At 53.3% G+C, this 22,350-nt stretch overlaps 1 pseudogene across 1 annotated transcript; it reads right to left on the reverse strand.

Annotated features, from left to right (window-relative positions):
* Nucleotides 1-580: 580 nt before the first annotated feature.
* Nucleotides 581-20,586, reverse strand: LOC311165845 (olfactory receptor 14A16-like; annotated as a pseudogene). Its single transcript has 2 exons — nucleotides 20,452-20,586; nucleotides 581-1,452 (listed from the first exon to the last, which is right to left on the reverse strand). The product of its transcript is annotated as an olfactory receptor 14A16-like (transcript).
* Nucleotides 20,587-22,350: the final 1,764 nt, after the last annotated feature.

The raw sequence follows: 22,350 nt of genomic DNA on the forward strand, positions 1-22,350 counted from the left end.
AGGACTATCATGATTGGCTTCCATGCCGTCCCCCAGCCCTTGCTGGCCCCAGGGGCTGATGGCATTTGTGCTCCCTCAGGTTCATGTCCCCACACCAACAGCATGGGGGTGCTCCTGCCTGCTCTGTGCAATGCAAACAGGGGCTCCTGAGCCAGTGCTGCTGTGTCTGTGCCTGCAAGGATGGGGCACCTCTGTGAGCTGGGGGAGAGGCCAGGGCTGCAGAGGATAAAATGTTGTTGGCAGCTCCATGAGGACGCTCTGGGACGCTGCCCTGAGCTGTCCGGCACACTGTGGGTGGATCAGTTCTGCTCTACTGCTCATTCCTGTCTCCCTAGGGCCCTTGCAGAGCACCAGCCATGATGTTTGTCTCCAACCACTGAAAGCACAGCTCCTCATCAACAGAGTTTGGGCCACTGCAAATTTTGAGAGAAACAAAGTGAGAAATGGTACAAGCCATCCTATTTCTTTGTGGACAATATTAAAATAATAAAACAAAGTAAAACAGCCTCCAAAATAATACCAACAAGATGTATCAAACACGACTTTTATAACAATTGATTTGCAGAAGATTCCCATCAGTTTAGTGTTTCTGAATTTGTCCAGTCATCAGTCTCCTCACTGCAGCCTTGAGCTCCTGGTTCCTCAGGCTGTAGATGTGGGGGTTCAGGGCTGGAGGCACCACCGAGTATAGAACTGACACTCCCAGATCCAGGGATGGGGAGGACATGGAGAGGGGCTTCAGGTGAGCAAACATGATAGTGCTGAGGAACAGGGAGACCACAGCCAGGTGAGGGAGACAGGTGGAAAATGCTTTGTGCCGTCCCTGCTCAGAGGAGATCCTCAGCACAACCCTGAAGATCCGCACATAGGAGAAAACAATGAATACAAAACAACCAAAAGCTAAACAGGCACTTACAGCAAGTAGCCCAAGTTCCCTTAAGCTGGAGTGTGAGCAGGAGAGCTTGAGGATCTGTGGGATTTCACAGAAGAACTGTCCCAGGGCATTGCCCTGGCACAGGGGCAGGGAAAATGTATTGGCCGTGTGCATGAGAGCATTGAGAAAGGCACTGGCCCAGGCAGCTGCTGCCATGTGGGCACAAGCTCTGCTGCCCAGGAGGGTCCCGTAGTGCAGGGGTTTGCAGATGGACACGTAGCGGTTGTAGCACATGACAATCAGGAGGGAAACCTCTGCTGAAATGAAAAAGGCAAACAGAAACACCTGCGCAGCACATCCTGTGTAGGAGATGGTCCTGGTGTCCCAGAGGGAATTGTGCATGGCTTTGGGACAGTGGTGCAGATGGAGCCCAGGTCACTGAGGGCCAGGTTGAGAAGGAAGAAGTACATGGGGGTGTGCAGGTGGTGGCTGCAGGCTACAGTGCTGATGATGAGGCTGTTGCCCAGGAGGGCAGCCAGGGAGATGGCCAGCAATAGGCAGAAGTGCAGGAGCTGCAGCTGCCATGTGTCTGCCAATGCCAGCAGGAGGAAGTGGCTGATGGAGCTGCTGTTGGACATTTGCTGTGTCTTGGCATGGAGATCTGTAGAATAAGTAGTTATGGTTTACTTCAGTTTCTGGAGAATTTAAACTATCCCAGCACACGGTCATTTTCCCCCCACTGCCTGCCCAGGGCTCTGCTGCATGGATCTGGCCCTGCCAGCAGCTCCTTCCCTGTGCCCAGGGCTGGGCCCTGCCTGTGCTGCCAGAGTCCAGCTCAGCCCTGGGGGCTCAGCTCTGCCCTACAGACCTCTCCCAACTCAGGCACTACCCAGGGACAGCTCTGGCCCTGCAGGCTCTGATGGCAATGTCAGAGCAATCCTGAGGAGGCTGGAAAAATGATGCTGTTGCTGCCTTAACGGGCCCCTGTGCTGATTTCTTTCACTGCCTGGTGTATTCAGGTCTGAGGGGAGATTTTGATTTTTCTCAACCCAAAGTGAGACATCTGTGACACTATCTGTGTGACAATATCTGTGTGCAATTTCCCATCCAGGCATCCCAGAGATGTAGTTTTAAAAAACATGATTTTTCTCTTTTATGCAGGTTCTGCTTTTCTGAGCTTATAACTTAGTTTGCTAGGAAATATCCTAGGGATAAATGCTGAGAGCAGTCCTTAACAATGCAGCATCCTCATCACACAAGGAGAATATGTCCAAGCCTTACCAGCTGTTTCCTTCCACCCAGATCTTGTCCCCAAGTGCTGGGAGCAGCTCCCAGGATTGACGGAGAGCTTTCCCTGGCAGGCAGCAGAGTCCCTGCCCCAGCACAGCGCCTTGAGTTGCAGGACCCTGCTCTGCAGGCAGCCCAGGGCCCCTGCCTGCTCTGCATAAGAGATAATCAGGAAATGTACTCACAGATTCTGTAGGCATTGGAATGTTCCAGCTTTAGGAGATCACTGCAGGAGCTGCAGCTGACTTGTCTTGCAGCCAGAGGTTCCTGTGCCAAGGGCTGGCAGCGATTCTCCCCCAGTCACTTCTCAGCATCCTGCCAGCCCTGACTGATTGAAGTTCTCTGTGCCTCTGTGCTGTGCCCAGGGTGGCTGCAGGCAGTGCCCCAGCCCTGCTGGGCTGGGAGAGGAGCTGCTCCTCAGGAGAAATGTCTCTTTGAAGCTTTTCTTGGTTTTCCATGAGCTGCCTCTGTGCCAGGAGCCCAGCCCAGCTCAGCAGCACAGACACAGCACAAGGATTTAATGAGCCTCTTGGGGATTTTGTGTTGTTTACATCAGACTCAGTCCCTGAGAGAGTGTTCAGAAAACTTCTCAAGAACTCAAACTTGAATTGAAACACTGAAGTTTCTTGAAGGTTTAATGGGTTCCACTGAAGGACACGACTGAGAAAGTGTACCCAGGTTCCAGTTACAGGAGAACACTGGAGGCAGTGATGACAGCTGGGGACAAACAAGGCAAAGGTGTCTCTGGTGCTGAGCCAAGCTGGATGTGTTTCAGGAATGCAAAGGGCCAAGGCCTGAGCCCCAGTCCCTGGCCAGGCAGATCCTGTCCCTCCCTCCTTGCTCAGGGCTCTTCCTGGGATGGGCACTGGCATGTGGGGATGTGCAATGCCAAGGGCAGGAGCATAGGGCGGCCCCTGCCAGGCTGCTGAGCAGGGACAAGGAGGCAATGAGGCCCCAGGCCTGCAAGGGTCACTTGTCTCCTGCTCCTGGCTCAGGCCCAGCCCCAGCAGCCATGGCCAAAGTGCTGCAGGAGTTGGCTCTGTCAGGGCCTTGCAGCTGCTGCACATGCCTGTGCCCTGTGCAGCCCAGGCTGTCTTTCGTTGTCCCTGCCCTGCACCTCTGTCCCTGCAGGCTGTCTTCATCCCCCGGCTGCCCCACCTGGCTGGCCCCTTCCTTTGCTGACAGCTTTGCCTCCTGCCTGCCTCTGCCTGCCCACACAAAGCCTTGGGATGATATCAAAAGGGTTCATCCCATTTTTACCCTGCCTGTGATCTTTGAGCACAGGAGCAAGGCTAAATTCACATTTAGTGACCGTATAGAAGGAACATGCTGGAAGAACTAAATGTCTATGAAAGTTTAGGAATTATTTCATGTAGGACCTCAGACCTGAATAAATTATGCACTCTTAAACACCAAATTAGTTTTAAGACACCTAATTCTGATATTTTGGGCATCTGGTGACAGTGGAACCTCACAGACCCAAGGAGTCACCTTTGACACTGTGGAACCCCATGGAACAAAGGGTCCATCGTGATGCAGTGGAACCCCACGGAATCAAAAATCCATTGTATCAGAGAAGGCCTTGTGGAACCAAGGAGACCATTGCTGACAGTGTGGAAGCTCATGGAGCCATGGGGTCATTGTGACAGTGGGGGGCTGCTGAGAACCAATGGTCCATTGGGACCCCACAGAACCTTCTGGAACCAAGGGGATCATGTTGTGCTCTGGAACCTCATGGAACAAAGGATCCATGGTGACACTCCAGTGCTCAGACCATTGTTGACAGTTGTGAAAGCTCCGGGAAGCAAAAGTCCATTGTGACACAGCAAGGCCTCCTGGAACCAAGGGTCCCTTTTGGCTCTGTAGGGCTTCCCAGAACCAAGGAGACCATTTGGACACTCTGGGGCCTCATGGAAGCACCTGCCACTGTGACACAGCAGGGCCACGTGGACCCAAGGGGCCACTGAGACACTGAGGAACCCCATGGGACCAAAAGTCCATTGTTCCACTGTGGGGCCCTGTGGAACTAATGGGACCATGGTGACACCGTGGTACTCGATGGAACCAAGGGGCCATTCTGATTCTGCTTTGCCTCATGGAGCCAAGGGGCCACTGAGACACTGCAGGGCCTGATGGAACTAAGGCAGCCTTGTGACACTGCGGGGCCCTTGGAACCAAGGTGCATTGGGAGATTGCAGGACATCATGGAAAAATGGAGATCATTAGGGCACTTCAGAACCCATTGGAACCAAGGGGCCATTGTGACACTGCTGGGCCTTGTGGAATCAAGGGACCACAGTGACACTGTGGGGCTCCATGGGACTAAAGGGCCATTCTAACATTGTGCAACCAAGGAGACCATTGCTTTGCTATGGGACATCATGGAACCAAGGATCCATTGTGCCAAAGCAAGGCCTCATGGAACCATGGAGACCATTATGACACATGTGGCCTCATGGAACCAAGGGCACGGTCGTGACACAGTGGGGCTCTGAGGGACCAAGGGCCATTCTTATAGTGCAAAACCAAGGAGACCATTGTGACACAATGGGGCATCACAGAACCACAGATCCATTGGGACACAGCATGGCTGCGTGAAACTATGGAGGCCATTTTTACTCTTTGAGGCCTTGTGAAACCAAAGGGCCATTGTGGCACTTTGTGTCCCCATGGAACCAAGGAGTCCATTGTGACACTATGAGGCTTTGTTGGGCTAAAGGGCAGTTGTGACACTGTGTGGTACCATGGAACCAAGGGACCACTGTGACACTACAGGGCCCCATGGAACTAAGGATTCATGGGACAGTGTAGGACTCATGGAACCAAAGGTCCATTGTGACATTGTGGGGCCTCATGGAACTAAGGGGGGACAATTGTGACGCTATGGGGCCCAAAGGAAGCAAGGGGCCTGTGTGACACAGCTGGGCCTCATGTAGCCAGGGGGCCACTGTGATCCTGAGGAGCCCAAAAGAACCCCGGGGCCATTTTGACACTCTGCAGCTGTGGACACCCTGAGAGGCATTCCCTGGGCTAGGGAGACACAAAAAGCTTCCCTCAGAAGCTGTTTGACCCCATTGGCTCCTTCCCCTTGTTCTATGTCCCTCAGCCTCTCCCTCCCCATTCCCCCATTGGCCCCCATCTTTGTACTGCCCCAACGCCACTGATCAGCCCCTACCTCTGGAGATACAGAAACCTGGACTGCCCCCTAGGAGTCCTGCCTTGTGACCCTGACCATCTCACTGTATGGCTGCAGTATACATCTGTGGATACCAAGCAAAGGCCCTTTTTGCTTCCCTACCTGGGGCTGACACTACAGAAACTCATGGAACCAAGAGGCCCTGGTGACACAGCAGGGCCACATGGAACCCAGAAGAGCAGTGACATTTAGGGACCTCATGGAACCAGGGTCCATTATGACACTGCAGAAACAAGGAGACCATTGTTGGTGCTATGGAAGCTCATGGAACCAAGCAGCCACTGTAACACTCCAGGGCCTCGCTGAACCAGGCAGACCATTGTGACACTGCAGATCCTCATGGCACTAAGGGTTTATTGTGACACAGCAGGTACCCATGGGGCCAATTGTCCATTGTGACAATGTGGATCTGAGGAGACCATGGTGACACCATGGAAGCTCATCGAATCATGGGTCCATTGTGACACAGCAAGGCCTGGTGGAACCAAGGAGACCATTGTGAGATCATGGAACCTTGTGGAACCAAGGGTCCATTGTTATGGTCCAGAACCAAGGAGACCATTGTGACATCATGGAACCTCATGAAACCAAGGGTCCGTTGTCACAGTCCAGAACCTGTCCGAGCCGGCTGTTTTTTGTCTCTGCCGAGACAAGGGTGAGATGGGTTCACTCCCTGGGATTCGAAGGACCAGGCTGGACTCTCAGGTTCGGTCTTCAAGGTTGTTTATTATTTCTTATCTACAAAGTTTTTCTTTCTGCCGGGGACTGACCAGCAAGGCAGCCAAAGGCACTCTGACCGCCTACAGGGCGGTCATATCCCCATATACAGGTGGTACATCTCTCAAAGGGTCAAAGTTGAGCCACCAGGTACTTTTGGCAACATTCCAAGGCTCCCGAGCCCCCCAAGGGTTCTCTCGGTAGCTCTGGACGTCAGGAGTGGTGCGCTGAGTTCCCACAAGAAGGTTCCATGAAGCCCCACTGTATAACAATGGAATCTTGGTCCCGTGAGGTTCTGTACTGTCACAATGGTCTCCGTGGTTCTGGACCATAACAATGGACCCTTGGTTCCACAAGGTTCCATGATCTCACAATGGTTTCCTTGGTTACACCAGGCCTTGCTGTGTCACAATGGACCCATGATTTGATGAGCTTCCATGGTGTCACCATGGTCTCCTCAGATCCACATCGTCACAATGGACAATTGGCTCCACGAGCCCCTGCTGTGTCACAATAAACCCTTAGTGCCATGAGTTTCTGTGGTGTCACAGTGGTCTGCCTGGTTCAGCGAGGCCCTGGAGTGTCACAATGGCTGATTGGTTCCATGAGCTTCCATAGCACCAACAATGGTCTCCTTGTTTCTGCAGTGTCATAATGGACCCTGGTTCCATGAGGTCCCTAAATGTCACTGCTCTTCTGGGTTCCATGTGGCCCTGCTGTGTCACCAGGGCCCCTTAGTTCCATGAGTTTCTGTACTGTCAGCAACGGTTCCTCTGTTCCAATGAGGCCCTGCAGTGTCACAATGGACCCTGGGTTCCATGAAGTTCTTCAGTGTCACAATGGGCCCTTGGATCCATGAGGTCCCATAGTGTCACCATGGTGTCCTTGGGTCCACACTGTCATAATGGACCATTGTTGCAGCCAGGATAGCTGCTGATAAAGCCCAGGGTAGGGAAGCAAAAAGGGCCTTTGCATGGTATCCACAGATGTATACTGCAGCCATACAGTGAGATGGTCAGGGTCACAAGGCAGGACTCCTAGGGGGCAGTCCAGGTTTCTGTATCTCCAGAGGTAGGGGCTGATCAGTGGCGTTGGGGCAGTACAAAGATGGGGGCCAATGGGGGAATGGGGAGGGAGAGGCTGAGGGACATAGAACAAGGGGAAGGAGCCAATGGGGTCAAACAGCTTCTGAGGGAAGCTTTTTGTGTCTCCCTAGCCCAGGGAATGCCTCTCAGGGTGTCCACAGCTGCAGAGTGTCAAAATGGCCCCGGGGTTCTTTTGGGCTCCTCAGGATCACAGTGGCCCCCTGGCTACATGAGGCCCAGCTGTGTCACACAGGCCCCTTGCTTCCTTTGGGCCCCATAGCGTCACAATTGTCCCCCCTTAGTTCCATGAGGCCCCACAATGTCACAATGGACCTTTGGTTCCATGAGTCCTACACTGTCCCATGAATCCTTAGTTCCATGGGGCCCTGTAGTGTCACAGTGGTCCCTTGGTTCCATGGTACCACACAGTGTCACAACTGCCCTTTAGCCCAACAAAGCCTCATAGTGTCACAATGGACTCCTTGGTTCCATGGGGACACAAAGTGCCACAATGGCCCTTTGGTTTCACAAGGCCTCAAAGAGTAAAAATGGCCTCCATAGTTTCACGCAGCCATGCTGTGTCCCAATGGATCTGTGGTTCTGTGATGCCCCATTGTGTCACAATGGTCTCCTTGGTTTTGCACTATAAGAATGGCCCTTGGTCCCTCAGAGCCCCACTGTGTCACGACCGTGCCCTTGGTTCCATGAGGCCACATGTGTCATAATGGTCTCCATGGTTCCATGAGGCCTTGCTTTGGCACAATGGATCCTTGGTTCCATGATGTCCCATAGCAAAGCAATGGTCTCCTTGGTTGCACAATGTTAGAATGGCCCTTTAGTCCCATGGAGCCCCACAGTGTCACTGTGGTCCCTTGATTCCACAAGGCCCAGCAGTGTCACAATGGCCCCTTGGTTCCAATGGGTTCTGAAGTGCCCTAATGATCTCCATTTTTCCATGATGTCCTGCAATCTCCCAATGCACCTTGGTTCCAAGGGCCCCGCAGTGTCACAAGGCTGCCTTAGTTCCATCAGGCCCTGCAGTGTCTCAGTGGCCCCTTGGCTCCATGAGGCAAAGCAGAATCAGAATGGCCCCTTGGTTCCATCGAGTACCACGGTGTCACCATGGTCCCATTAGTTCCACAGGGCCCCACAGTGGAACAATGGACTTTTGGTCCCATGGGGTTCCTCAGTGTCTCAGTGGCCCCTTGGGTCCACGTGGCCCTGCTGTGTCACAGTGGCAGGTGCTTCCATGAGGCCCCAGAGTGTCCAAATGGTCTCCTTGGTTCTGGGAAGCCCTACAGAGCCAAAAGGGACCCTTGGTTCCAGGAGGCCTTGCTGTGTCACAATGGACTTTTGCTTCCCGGAGCTTTCACACTGTCAACAATGGTCTGAGCACTGGAATGTCACCATGGATCCTTTGTTCCATGAGGTTCCAGAGCACAACATGATCCCCTTGGTTCCAGAAGGTTCTGTGGGGTCCCAATGGACCATTGGTTCTCAGCAGCCCCCCACTGTCACAATGACCCCATGGCTCCATGAGCTTCCACTCTGTCAGCAATGGTCTCTTTGGTTCCACAAGGCCTTCTCTGATACAATGGATTTTTGGTTCGATGGGGTTCCACAGTTTTACGGCTGACCCCTTGCGTCTGTCGGCCTCTGCTGTCACCAAATGTCCAAAATATCAGAATAAAGCTCCTTAACACTAATTTGGTGTTTAAGAGGGCATAACTTATTCAGGTCTGAGGTCCATCATGGGTTAACTTCTAAACTTACATGGACACGAGATTCTACCAGTGTGTTGCTTATACACAGTCACTAAATGTGAATTACAATTTACCCATTTCCATAAAACCCACCCCAACTTCCCAGATTCACTCTTTGTTTTCTCTGTCCCTGCACCCTTGACCCAGATGTCTTATTCTATACTTCCAACCATCCTTGCAGGGGAAGCAGCCCCACCACGCCTTGTTCCTGTGCTGAAAGTCCACAAGCAGGGTAAAAATGGAATGAACCCTTTTGGTATCAGCCCAAGGCTTTGTGTGGGCAGGCAGAGGCAGGCAGGAGGCAGAGCTGTCAGCAAAGGAAGGGCCAGCCCAGGTGGGGCAGCCGGGGGATGAAGACAGCCTGCAGGGACAGAGGCGCAGGGCAGGGACAACGTAGGACAGCCTGGGCTGCACAGGGCACAGGCATGTGCAGCAGCTGCAAGGCCCTGAAAGAGCCAACTCCTGCAGCACTTGGGCCATGGCTGCTGGGCCTGGGCCTGAGCCAGGAGCAGGAGACAAGTGACCCTTGCAGGCCTGGGGCCTCATTGCCTCCTTGTCCCTGCTCAGCAGCCTGGCAGGGGCCACCCCATGCTCCTGCCCTTGGCATTGCACATGCCCACATGCCAGTGCCCATCCCAGGAAGAGCCCTGAGCAAGGAGGGAGGGACAGGATCTGCCTGGCCAGGGGCTGGGGCTCAGGTCTTGGCCCTTTGCATTCCTGAAACACATCCAGCCTTGCTCAGCACCAGAGATACCTTTGCCTTGTTTGTCCCCAGCTGTCATCACTGCCTTCATTGTTCTGCTCTAACTGGAACCTGGGGATACTTTCTCAGTTGCGTCCCTCAGTGGGACCCATTAAAACTTCAAGGACTTTTGGAGTTGGATTATGACTTGGAATCCTTGAGAGATTTCTTCAACTCCCTCTCGGGGACTGATGTTCAGGGCCTCAGCACCGAAACCACAAGAGTCCTTGTGCTGTGCTTGTGCTGCTGAGCTGGGCTGGGCTCCTGGCGCAGAAGCAGCTCCTGGCAAGGGCAGCACTGCAGAGAGACAGCTCTGGCCAGGAGCAGCTCCTGTGCACAGCCCAGAAGGACTGGGTCACTGCCTGCAGCCACCCTGGGCACAGCACAGAGGCACAGAGAGAGGAGAGGCAGCCTGGGCTGGGAGGGTGACTGAGCTCTCGCTAGGGGAAAAGTCTTCCCAGTGTTTGAATAAATAATTCCCTGCCTCTAGGAAAGGTAATTTTCTCATTCCTGGAGGCTTCTCCAAAGGCTGCCACATCCCACAATTTCCATGATCTTTTCATGGGCTCTCCCGATTCCTCTGGTGCAGAGGAGGTGGCCATAGGGCAGACAGGGCAGTACCTGCAGGGCAGCAAGGGAAGGCAGCACAAGTGACAAAGAGGTTAAATGATTGGGGTGGGAGGACAGGAGAGACCCCATCAGGGCAGAAATCTGCACAGCCCCTGGACACGGAGAGTCTCTGGCTGCATGGCAATGCAGGTAAGTTCCTGGAAGTGTCTCTGACAATGCCAGCACTGATAGGACCTGTCAGGGTGGCTCTCCTGGATGTCCTGGAGTGGAGCAGAACAAGCTCCATAGTGGGGCTTCCCTGAGGCCCCCCAGAGGCACAGGACAGGTCCCTGCACAGGCAGAGCTGCCCCGGGGCCACGGGGTGCGGATGGGCTCTGTGAGCCCTGGCAGGGAGTGGAGCTGGGCACAGGGAGATGCTGCTGGCAGGAACAGCCCCACTCAGCAGAGACACGGGGAGGGAGGGACAGGGAGCTGCTACCACAAATGCTGGGCAGGGGGATGTGGCACCTCCCTGCTGTCCCTGTGGCTCAGTCACCTTCCCCCAGCAGCTCCTCCCTGGTCTCCTTTCCCATCCTGAGCAGAGCCCCTGCCCTCATCCCAGGGGGCTCGGCTGTGCAGAGCCCCTGCAGCAGCCCGAGCCCAGGGAAGGAAGGACAAGCCCCTGATTTCCATCAGTCTCTGTGTCCCTCCTACCCTGACAGGAGCATTGTGACAGGTGCCTGTGCTGTCCTTGTTGCCACTATTGGGTTTTCTGAGGCAGTACAAGGCTTTGGGGACGGCAGGTGCCCATCCAGGCAGGAACCCTTTGGATCCTGATGTGGAGATGTGTCTGTGGGAGCAGAGTGCCCAGGTGACCTCAGGAGCCCTTCAGCTGATCCTCTGGCTGTCCTGCAGGGCTGCAGGGTGCCCTCCAGAAGGGCACTGCTCTCCCGTGCTGTCTCTGGGCTGCCTGGGATCCCCAGGAAGGAGACAGCTCAGTGGTAGGGCCAGGGAAATGCTGCTGGGCAGCTGCACCTGGGCAGCTGCAATGTTCCCTCTGTGCACCAGCCTGGCAGGAGACAGCTGAGATCCTAATGAGGCACCCTGAGAGAAGGGGAGGGCTCTGTCCATCTGCTCTCTGACCCCAGAGCCCTCTGCCCTCAGCACTGCCCCGTTTCTCTCTAGGGAAACTCCTCTGGGTGCCTCTCCTTCAGCTCCAAGCTGTCAGCAAGGCGCAGCTGAGAACAGCCCTGATGGCCAGAGCTGCTCTCTTGTCCCTGCACTGAGAGACCAGCCCTATGCCTCTCAGACCCACACGATTTCACCTGCAGTGCATTAGAAATATCAGGGATTTCAAACACCCACAACCATTCCTAACTGTGGCAGGTGCAGCTGGATGAACAAATACAAGGAATTCTCTCAGCTCAGTTTTTCAGATGAGCAAATTGCAAACAGCAGAGCTGAAAAGCTTTTTGGTGTTTCACGAGTCCATTAAATTGGTGATCACCCAGCATTCTCAGCTGTCTCTCTCTGCACAAAAAGAAGGAATCCTCTGGAGCCCATTTGTGAGTCCCTGCTCCCAATGCCTGAAAAATCCAGAGCCCAGGTGAGGGGAATGCGCAGAAGTGTTGCTAAAAAGACAGACCCTGAATGTTGAGTTGCTATGGGATATGCAATATATTTTGCTCTATGTCTGGCCCAGCTCTGTCCTTTTCCTCCTAAGGAGAAAACCATTTCCTGAGGCAGCAAATGTCCAACGGCAGCTCCATCAACCACTTCCTCCTGCTTGCATTGGCAGACACGCGGCAGCTGCAGCTCCTGCACTTCTGCCTATTGCTGGGCATCTCCCTGGCTGCCCTCCTGGGCAACAGCCTCATCATCAGCACTGTAGCCTGCAGCCACCACCTGCACACCCCCATGTACTTCTTCCTTCTCAACCTGGCCCTCAGTGACCTGGGCTCCATCTGCACCACTGTCCCCAAAGCCATGCACAATTCCCTCTGGGACACCAGGACCATCTCCTACTCAGGATGTGCTGCACAGGTGTTTCTCTCTGTCTTTTTCATGTCAGCAGAGGTTTCCCTCCTGACCGTCATGTGCTACGACCGCTACGTGTCCATCTGCAAACCCCTGCACTACGGGACCCTCCTGGGCAGCAGAGCTTGTGCCCACATGGCAGCAGCTGCCTGGGCCAGTGGCTTTCTCAATGCTCTCATGCACACAGCCAATACCTTTTTCTTGCCTCTGTGCCAGGGCAATGCCCTGGGCCAGTTCTTCTGTGATGTGCCCCCAGTCCTCAAGCTCTCCTGCTCACACTTCTGCCTCAAGGAACTTGGGCCCCTTGCTGTTAGTGCCTTTTTATCATTTGGCTGTTTTGTGTTCATGGTTTACTCTTATGTGCAGATCTTCAGGGCTGTGCTGCGGATCCCCTGTGAGCAGGGACGGCACAAAGCCTTTTCTATCTGCCTCCCTCACCTGGCTGTGGTCTCCCTGTTCCTCAGCACTGCAGCCTTTGCCTACCTGAAGCCCCTCTCCATGTCCTCCCCATCCCTGGATCTGGGAGTGTCAGTTCTGTACTCGGTGGTGCCTCCAGCCCTCAACCCCCTGATCTACAGCCTGACGAACCACGAGCTCAAGGATGCCCTGAGGAAAATGACAACTGGATGATTTCTGAAGCAACCAATTTCCCATTTGCTTCTGCACAGCTTTTGGAATGGAACTCATGACAGGCCCAACAGGCCTTCCCAGGTCTTTGGTAATGTTCAGTGGGTTTTTCTCTCCTAAAAAGAACCTCAATGAAACTTTTTAATCCTCCCATCAAATTCACTGTTCACCTCTAGAATTTGACCCAGAAGCTCTGTACACCAAGGTTTGGACTGTCACTGCATTTGAAGAAAATAAACTCCCTTGCAGTGCCTGTTTTATCTGGGATCCCAGCTCAGAGACCTGCATGAAGTTAGAGGGGAGAAGGGAAGAAGAGTCCCAGCAGAGCAGCACAGTGAGGGAGCAGCAGGGAGTGGTCCTTTCAGAGCTGTCCTGCCCAACTTCACGCTGTCCTTCCCAGCCCTGCTGTGGCTGTAAAGCCGAGTGCTCTGGCAGCTTGGTCACTGTCCTGCTGCGTGTCCCTGCTGTGGCCACAGGCAGGGACAGGCCATGGGCACTGCTGGGACACAGCTGGGCTCCAGAACAGCAGCTCCATCAGGCAAGGGCATCTCCTGAGGGCAGGGCAGGAAGGCTTTGCTCTCCTCTAGAGCTGCTGTCAGCAATGTGCTCCAGGAATGCCTTGGCACAGCAAAGCCCAGTGCCTGGGACAGAGGGGGAATGTGCAGGGGAACACACAGCAGTGTCCTGGCACAGCCAGAACTCCTGGCATGGACCTGAGGGAGCAGCGGAGCAGGGCCTGGGCTGTGTCTTTGTTCTGGGGACAGCCTGGGAAGGTGCCTCAGGGCAATTGTCCCACACCAGCCCCTGCAGCCACCATGGCCAGCACTGGCCTCTCCCCCACCTGCAGGAGGTTGTTTGTCTCTGCATGGAGGGACACAAAGTGACCAGGCCAGCTGGCCATGTCTGCTCTGTGCTGAGGAGATCTCAGCAGTGCATCAGGTGTATGTGTGGGGAGATGAACCCCAGTGAGCAGAAACACCATCAGCAGCACCCGGGGGTGGCACAATTCCAGTGGCACTAACAGTGCCTTGAGGCCACTTCACTCTGAGAGTAACATCCTCTGGGAAACCACCTGAATTCTTTGCTGGGTCATGGTTAAGACTGCATAGAGAGAAACATCCAGGACAGGGAGGCTCCAGGGAAAAAGGCTCAGGGCAGCCATGGACTGCACAGAGATACACTGGATAGGGTCAGGGTCTGTGGGGAGAAATCACACCTGCCTCCCTTCTGAACACACCCCAAGGACCTGGATAGGGCTGTGCTGTGTTCTGGGCGCTGACTTGGAACTGAGGGATGTGGAAAAGGCCTTTGGTGTCAGGGATGTTGAGAAGGCTGGGCAGTGTCACTGTGGGAACCCTCTCAGACCCCTTGAAAAGGCCAGAGCCATCCCAGAGGGTCCTGGGCACTTGGGAAGGGCAGACATGAAACCAGTCTGCAAACAGGGCAGGGAGAGGGACTGGCAGAGTCACAGGCTGGTCAGGCTCATCAGGGAAGGGGATGTGGCAAATCCTCCTGCAGCCATTCCAGGCACTGGCAGGACAGGGCAGGGACTGCAGAACCCACGTGGGAGGGAAAAGAAGGGGATGTTGTGTGCCCAGACTTCAGCCAGGCCTGTGACAGGGTCTGCTGTGGTGTCCTGAGAGCCAGACTGGAGAGAGCTGGGCTGAAGGGGTGGAACATAGGGTGGGTAGAAATTTGGCTGAAAAATGAGGGCCAAATATCATCCATGGTACAGAGTCCTCTTGGCAGCTACGTCCTGGTGACACCCCTCAGTGACCAGCCCTAGACTACCACTGTGGAATATTTCTATTATCTCTACAAGGACATGAAATATACTTTCAATTCCTTTGTGGACGCTGCCAAATTGCAGGGAGTCTGTGACTGAACTCATCTAGTCAATGGTGACTACAAAATGTAATTGGGCGAGATGACTGACTTGGGTAAATTTGTCTTGTCATCAGGTGCCAAGTAAGCCCCTAGAAAGGGCAGAAAAATGTGATGCTTCAGAAGAAAGGCAGTTCAATAGGGAAAAACCCTAACCCCACCAAAGAAAACAAAACCAAAAAAACCCCCAAACCCAATCAAAAAACCAAAGCAAGACCCACCCACAACACCACAAAAACTCCACAAACAAACCAACCACAAAAAGAAAAGGCCATAAACAGAAGACAAGCAAATCCACAGGAAATCTCCTATCAGCAGAAAATATTTAACCACCTTGTGGAAGGAGAAGATTCTGTATTTGTTGGTGCTCTTTTGAAAGAAAAAATGTCTAAAAAAGTAATTAATCCCCTACCCCCCTTGCCTCCCCACTTCTCTCAGTTGATTGCTGATCATGGTGTGACATGGAATGGAACATGCCTTGGGTCAGTCCAGCCCAGCTGTCCCATCCCTGTTCCCCCAGGAACACTTGCCCACCCCAGGCGCATAGATTGGAGGGGGTTGCAGACGCCTCATGCGGGCCGAGCACTGAGACAAGGACAGGACAACAGAACAACATTTACTCTTGTCAAGGACAGGAGAACAGAACAGCCCAGCCTAGGAGAAACTGATGAAGGATGTACCTCTGGCAAACAGAAGTCAAACAAAATGCAAGCAGGATGCCATCTTAGCTCTGCAAAGCTGAAAAAACAGAAGGTATGCAAAATAATAATATTGCCTTTACTGAAAACGGGGGGGTCGAAGAACAGCCACCTAAAAAGGACACTGGATGTTGAAGACAGACCACAAAGAACCATGTAAGGGTTTCTGATAAGTTGTGCAACTATGTCAAATAAACTCAGAGGAAGTGGGGTAGTTAATGGATACATAATCAGTGTGTGTGATAACTCTTTTCATTTGATGCTCAGTGCACTCAGATGGAGGAAGGATGACCCAAGTGACCAGCATGCTGTAATAAAGAAGACCTGTTTTAAAGTACTCAGAACTGTGTTCAAAAGTTTCTATCCAGTGGATTTCAGTATCAGTGGTGTCCTTGACTCCATTACGCCCCACAGATTCACAACAGCCCCTTGGTTCCATGAGGCCCTGCTGTATAACAATGGACCATTGGTTCCATTGGGTTCCCTACTGTCAAAATGGCCTCCTTCGTTCTGCACTGCCACAATGCTCTCCTTGGTTCCACGAGGCCTTGCTGTGTCACAATAGCCCCTTGGTTTCATGAACTGCCAGAGTGTAACCCTGGCCTCTTGGATCTGCAGTGTCACGATGGACAAGTGGTCACAAGCAGCCCCACTGTGACAACATGAATATTTGGTTCCATGAGGCCCCACAGTGTCACAATGGCCCCGTGGTCCCACGAGGTTCCACAACATCACTATGGTCCCCTTGGATCCGCAGTATCTCTATGGACCATTGGTTCCATGTGGTCCTGCTGTGTCACAGTGGTTCCTTGGTTCCATGAAGCCCCACTGTATAACAATGGAATCTTAGTCCCGTGAGGTTCTGTACTGTCACAATGGTCTCCTTGGTTCTGTACCATAACAATGCACCCTTGGTTCCACAAGGTTCTATGATGTCACCATGGTCTCCTTGGTTCCACCAGACCTTGCTGTGTCACAATGGACCCATGGTTCCATGAGCTTCTGTAGTGTCATCATGCTCTCCTCAGATCCACATTGTCACAATGGACAATTGGCTCCATGGGTACCTGCTGTGTCACAATAAACCCTTAGTGCCATGAGGATCTGTGGTGTCACAATGGTCTGCCTGGTTCAATGAGGCCCTGGAGTGTCACAATGGCTGTTTGGTTCCGTGAGTTTCCATAGCACCAACAATGGTCTCCTTGTTTCTGCAGTGTCATAATGGACCCTGGTTCCATGAGGCCCCTAAATGTCACTGCTCTCCTGGCTTTCATGTGGCCCTGCTGTGTCACCAGGGACCCTTGGTTCCATGAGTTTCTGTACTGTCAGCAACGGTTCCTCTGTTCCAGTGAGGCCCTGCTGTGTCACAATGGATCCTGGGTTCCATGAAGTTCTTCAGTGTCACAATGGCCCCTTGGATCCATGAGGTCCCATAGTGTCACCATGGTGTCCTTGGGTCCACACTGCCATAATGGACCATTGTTGCAGCCGAATAGCTGCTAATAAAGCCAAGGGTAGGGAAGTAAAAAGGGCCTTTGCATGGTATCCACAGATGTATACTGCAGCCATACAGTGAGATGTTCAGGGTCACAAGGCAGGACTCCTGGGGGACCCCAGATTTCTGTATCTCCAGAGGTAGGGGCTGATCAGTGGCATTGTGGCAGTACAAAGATGGGGGCCAATGGGGGAATGGGGAGGGAGAGGCTGAGGGACATAGAACAAGGGGAAGGAGCCAATGGGGTCAAACAGCTTCTGAGGGAAGCTTTTTGTGTCTCCCTAGCCCAGGGAATGCCTCTCACGGTGTCCACAGCTGCAGAGTGTCAAAATGGCCCCAGGGTTCTTTTGGGCTCCTCAGGATCACAGTGGCCCCCTGGCTGCATGAGGCCCAGCTGTGTTACACAGGCCCCTTGCTTCCATTGGGCCCCACAGAATCACAATTGTTCCCCCCTAGTTCCATGAGGCCCCGCAATGACACAATGGACCTTTGGTTCCATGAGTCCTACACTGTCCCATGAATCCTTAGTTCCATGGGGTCCTGTCGTCTCACAATAGTCTCCTTGGTTCTGCACCATAAGAATCCCCCCCTTGGTCCCTTGGAGCCCCACAGTGTCACTTTTGTGCCCTTTGTTCCAAGAGGCCCATGTGTCATAATGGCCGCCATGGTTCCATGAGGCCTTGCTGTGTCACAATGGCCCTGTTGGTTCCATTATGCCCTGTAGCACAGCAATGGTCTCCTTGGTTCTGCAGTGTCCAAATGTCCCGTTTGCATCAGGGACCTCCACAGTGTCACTATGGTCCCCTTGATTCTACGAGGCCCAGCAGTGTCACAATAGCCCCTCGGTTCCAATGGGTTCTGAAGGGCCATAATGGTCTCCATGGTTCCAAGAGGCCCTGCAATCTCCCAATGCACCCTTGGTTCCACGGGCCCCGCAGTGTCACAAGGCTGCCTTAGTTCCATCAGGCCCAGTAGTGTCTCAGTGGCCCCTTGGCTCCATGAGACAAAGCAGAACCAGAATGGCCCCTTGGTTCCATGGAGCACCACAGTGTCACCATGGTCCCATTGGTTCCACAGGGCCCCGCAGTGCAACAATGGACTTTTGGGTCCAGGAGCTTTCACACTGTCAACAATGGTCTGAGCACTGCAGTGTCACCATGGATCCTTTGTTCCATGAGGTTCCAGAGCATACCATGATCCCCTTGATTCCAGAAGGTTCTGCAGTGTCCCAATGGACCATTGGTTCCCTGCAGCCCCACACTGTCACAATGACCCCATGGCTCCATGAGCTTCCACAATGTGAGCAATGTTCTCCTTGGTTCCACGAGGCCTTGCTCAGATTCAATGGACTTGTGTTTCCATGGGGTTCCACTGCATTCCAATGGACCCTTTGTTCCATGGGGTTCCACAGTGTCACAGCTTGACTCCTTGGATCTGTGGGGCTCTGTTGTCACCAATTGTGCAAAATATCACAATAAGGCTCCTTAACACTAATTTGGTGTTTAAGGAGGCATAATTTATGCAGGTCTGAGGTCCATCACGGGTTAACTTCTAAACTTACATGGACACGAGATTCTACCAGTGTGTTGCTTATACACAGCCACTAAATGTGAATTACAATTTACCCATTTCCATAAAACCCACCCCAACTTCCCAGATTCACTCCTTGTTTTCTCTGTCCCTGCATCCTTGAGCCAGATGTCTTATTCTATCCTTCGAACCATCCTTGCAGTGAACAGCAGCCCCTGCATGCCTTGTTCCTGTGCTCAAAGTCCACAGGCAGTGTAAAAATGGAATGAACCCTTTTGGTATCAGCCCAAGGCTTTGTGTGGGCAGGCAGAGGCAGGCAGGAGGCAGAGCTGTCAGCAAAGGAAGGGGCCAGCCAGGTGGGGCAGCTGGGGGATGCCGACAGCCTGCAGGGACAGAGGCGCAGGGCAGGGACACCGTAGGACAGCCTGGGCTGCACAGGGCACAGGCATGTGCAGCAGCTGCAAGGCCCTGAAAGAGCCAACTCCTGCAGCACTTGGGCCATGGCTGCTGGGCCTGGGCCTGAGCCAGGAGCAGGAGACAAGTGACCCTTGCAGGGCTGGGGCCTCATTGCCTCCTTGTCCCTGCTCAGCAGCCTGGCAGGGGCCGCCCCATGCTCCTGCCATTGCCATTGCACATCCCCACATGCCAGTGCCCATCCCAGGAAGAGCCCTGAGCAAGGAGGGAGGGACAGGATCTGCCTGGCCAGGGGCTGGGGCTCAGGTCTTGGCCCTTTGCATTCCTGAAACACATCCAGCTTGGCTCAGCACCAGAGACACCTTTGCCTTGTTTGTCCCCAGCTGCCATCACTGCCTCTATTGTTCTGCTCTAACTGGAACCTGGGGACACTTTCCCAGTTGTGTCCCTCTGTGGGACCCATTAAAACTTGCAGAAACTTTGGAGTCTAAATTTAACATTGAGTTCTTGAGAAGTTTTTTGAAGATACTCTCAGGGACTGAGTCTGATGTAAACAAAACCAAAGCCCTGAGCAGGTCATTAAAGTTTTCCTAGTCCAGTTATGGAGAAAAATTTCAAAGATATTGTCAGAAATACACATTCCTGTTTTAATGGATGTATTTTATTTTATTTCTCTTTAGATCAGAGGTGATTGCAGCATTCTGTGATTGATATTGACCCAGGGTCTCTCCTCAGCAGCTCTGGCCTGCCCGCAGAAGCTGTGCCTTGAGCTCTGACCCAGTGTGGACAACCTTGCTCCACATTCCCCAGCCCCATCCTGTCTGTCCTCACTCCCCTGGGACCTGCTCTGCTTGGAGAGCTGGCTGCGCCCAGCCTAAGAGGGGTTTTCCCTTTTTGGAGTTTTTAAAGCAATCTCAAACTCCTGAGTTTCCCCACTGTAAACAGACACACTGCTCAGGTGTGTGCCAGCCCAAGATGCCACCAAAGCCACTGCAGACCTGCCCTGGGCCAGCTGTGAGGGTGGATCATCAGCCCAAGCTGCCCTGGGCCACTGCAAGGGGCTGTGGCCATGGGCACTGCACTGACCCCACTGCTGGGTTTGGCTGCCACAGCAACCCTGAGAAATTAAACTGTCCTTGGAAACACTGGGGAGGACTGGGACAACCAGGGAACATGAGGAATGCTGAGGGATGTTAAAATGATTGACTCCGCAGCCAAATTTTAAAAAATTTGACAAAGATTTCATAATTACAAATTGAAAAAAAAAAAATCAGCCACAGCGAAGACAGCGTCAACTCCGGAAATTGGCGCTGGGTGAACCTGGATCCGACTGACAGAGTGCCAGCATTTCCCCAGAAGTTCACCCCAGTCGTCTCGTACCGCGAGTTTATATACCCTATATTCTCCCCGAGGCCTGAATAACACAGGATGTCCCTTGTGTTTGTTCATATGTAGAGTTAGAACATAGGGATGCAAAAAATCAGTCCCGGTGCTTCTACAGTCCTCTCGGTCCTTCCTGGATGTTCTTTTCACATGGATGGCCGAGTCCATACGGATGCAAAAGGCGTGCCTCGATGTCGGTATAGCTTTCTTTCATATGTACTCGGGTGGTGCTGGTGTTTCAGGAAGCCCGATGTAATCAGCTCCTGGCATCGCCTTCGTGAATAGTCGAGGGAGTCGACGTTCATGGCCCAAGAAGGCTCCTTTCATAAGCTAAAGACTTGATATTATCTTTAGCGTGTTCCAGGAACTGCTTGAATAGGAATGAGACTATGCTCCCGGCCGGAGTGGTCAAGAGCATGTGGTGGATTAGTGTAATATTTTATACATACATATATTTACTTACAGCATGAATTAATCACACATATATAACAGGGGGAATCTGGGTAGACTGGACTGGACAGTGCGGGTAAACTGGGACACACTGGGAAATAGTGGGAATGATACTGGGGGATACTGGGACAAACTGGGAACACTGGGGACATTGCAGAGAAAACTGGGGACACCGGGGCATCCTATGGATGACATTGGTGGGGAACTGGAAGGGACTGGGAAAGAACTCAGGTGTATTGGGAGGGACTGGGCTGTACTGGGGGGGATTGGAGGGGCACGGGGGTTCTATCGGGTTCTACTTGGGATGATCTGGGCTGTACTGGGGTTGTACTGGATTCTACTTGGGATGAACTGGGCTGTACAGGGATTGTCCTGGTCTGTAGTGGGGATGAACTGGGCTGTACTGGGAGGGATTGGAGAGGTTGAATGCGCTGTTCCCGCCTCCACTGCATGCCATTTGCTGAAGATCCCATCCATCATTGCCTGCAGCCAATCAGCGCCAGGGATCAGGGCCTTGAGGACAGTGCCTGGCATGGGCCTCATTTTTCTTTTGTTTACAGCTCCCGTCATGCCCCGTGACCAGATTGAGCTCCATTGGAGCCGAAACTACAATGCCCGTCATGCCCTGCGATCCACAGAACCCAGGGTTCCGCCCTCAACTGTCGCATAAATGTCCCTCAGACCCTCCAGGATCCTTCTGTGCCCTTTCAGCGCCCATTCAGGACCCCCCAAAAGCATCCCCCACCCCCTGAGTGCTCCCAACCCCACAGATGCTCGGCACAGCCACTTCTGGGAATTCATCTCCTCTCATCTCCTGCGGCCCCAGAGCTCCTCAGAACACAGTCCCGCACCTAAAACTCCTGCTGTTCCCCGCGCCCTAAAGAGTCTGATTAGAGTTCCTCGAGCTCCCTGCAAGGGCTCCTAAACCGTTTACGTTCCCCCAAGGACCTCAAGGCGCATCTCGGATGAAAAGTGTACCCAAGAGCCTTCCTGGACCCTCAAATGCCATGTCCGTGCCCCTTCAGGGACTACAGCTCGCATCCTGCTCCTCGGCGCCCTTCCAGTGCTATTCCATTCAGGACTACAGCTCCCGTCATGCCCCACGCCCCACCTAGAGCCAGTGCAGCTGCGCCTGGAACACCCGTCATGCTCCGTGGCCCCGTTCAACCCTATGATACCCGTGCCTACAACTCCCATCACCCCCCACGCCCCAGAGAGCCTTGTCAGAGCCCCCCAAGGGCCCGCCCGGACCCCGAAGGGCCCCAAATTCCCCTCCCTGAGCTCCCAGGGCCCCCCTGCACCCCCAAGTGCTGCCCCGGACCCCGAACTCTCCCTCAGAATCCCTGAGTGCCCCTCCAAGTGCTCACTCAGCTCCCCCAAGTGTCCTCCAGAGCCTCAAGTTCTCTCTGAATTCCCTCCCCAGACCCAAAACTGCCCCAAATGTGCCCCAGAAATGTCTCCAGGGACCCCAGAGTGGTCCCTTTTACCCTGTGTGAGAAAAATATTAGGGAAAAAATACTACAAAAGGACTACAAATACTACTAGTTTCTGCAATAAACAGGTCCAGGAAACCAACTCCTTTAAAAAGGCCTTTAATAAAAACAACTCTGGGTGGGGAA

Source organism: Fringilla coelebs, assembly GCF_963513975.1.
Source record: "Fringilla coelebs genome assembly, contig: SCAFFOLD_30, whole genome shotgun sequence".
In the NCBI taxonomy this organism is placed as follows: domain Eukaryota; kingdom Metazoa; phylum Chordata; class Aves; order Passeriformes; family Fringillidae; genus Fringilla; species Fringilla coelebs.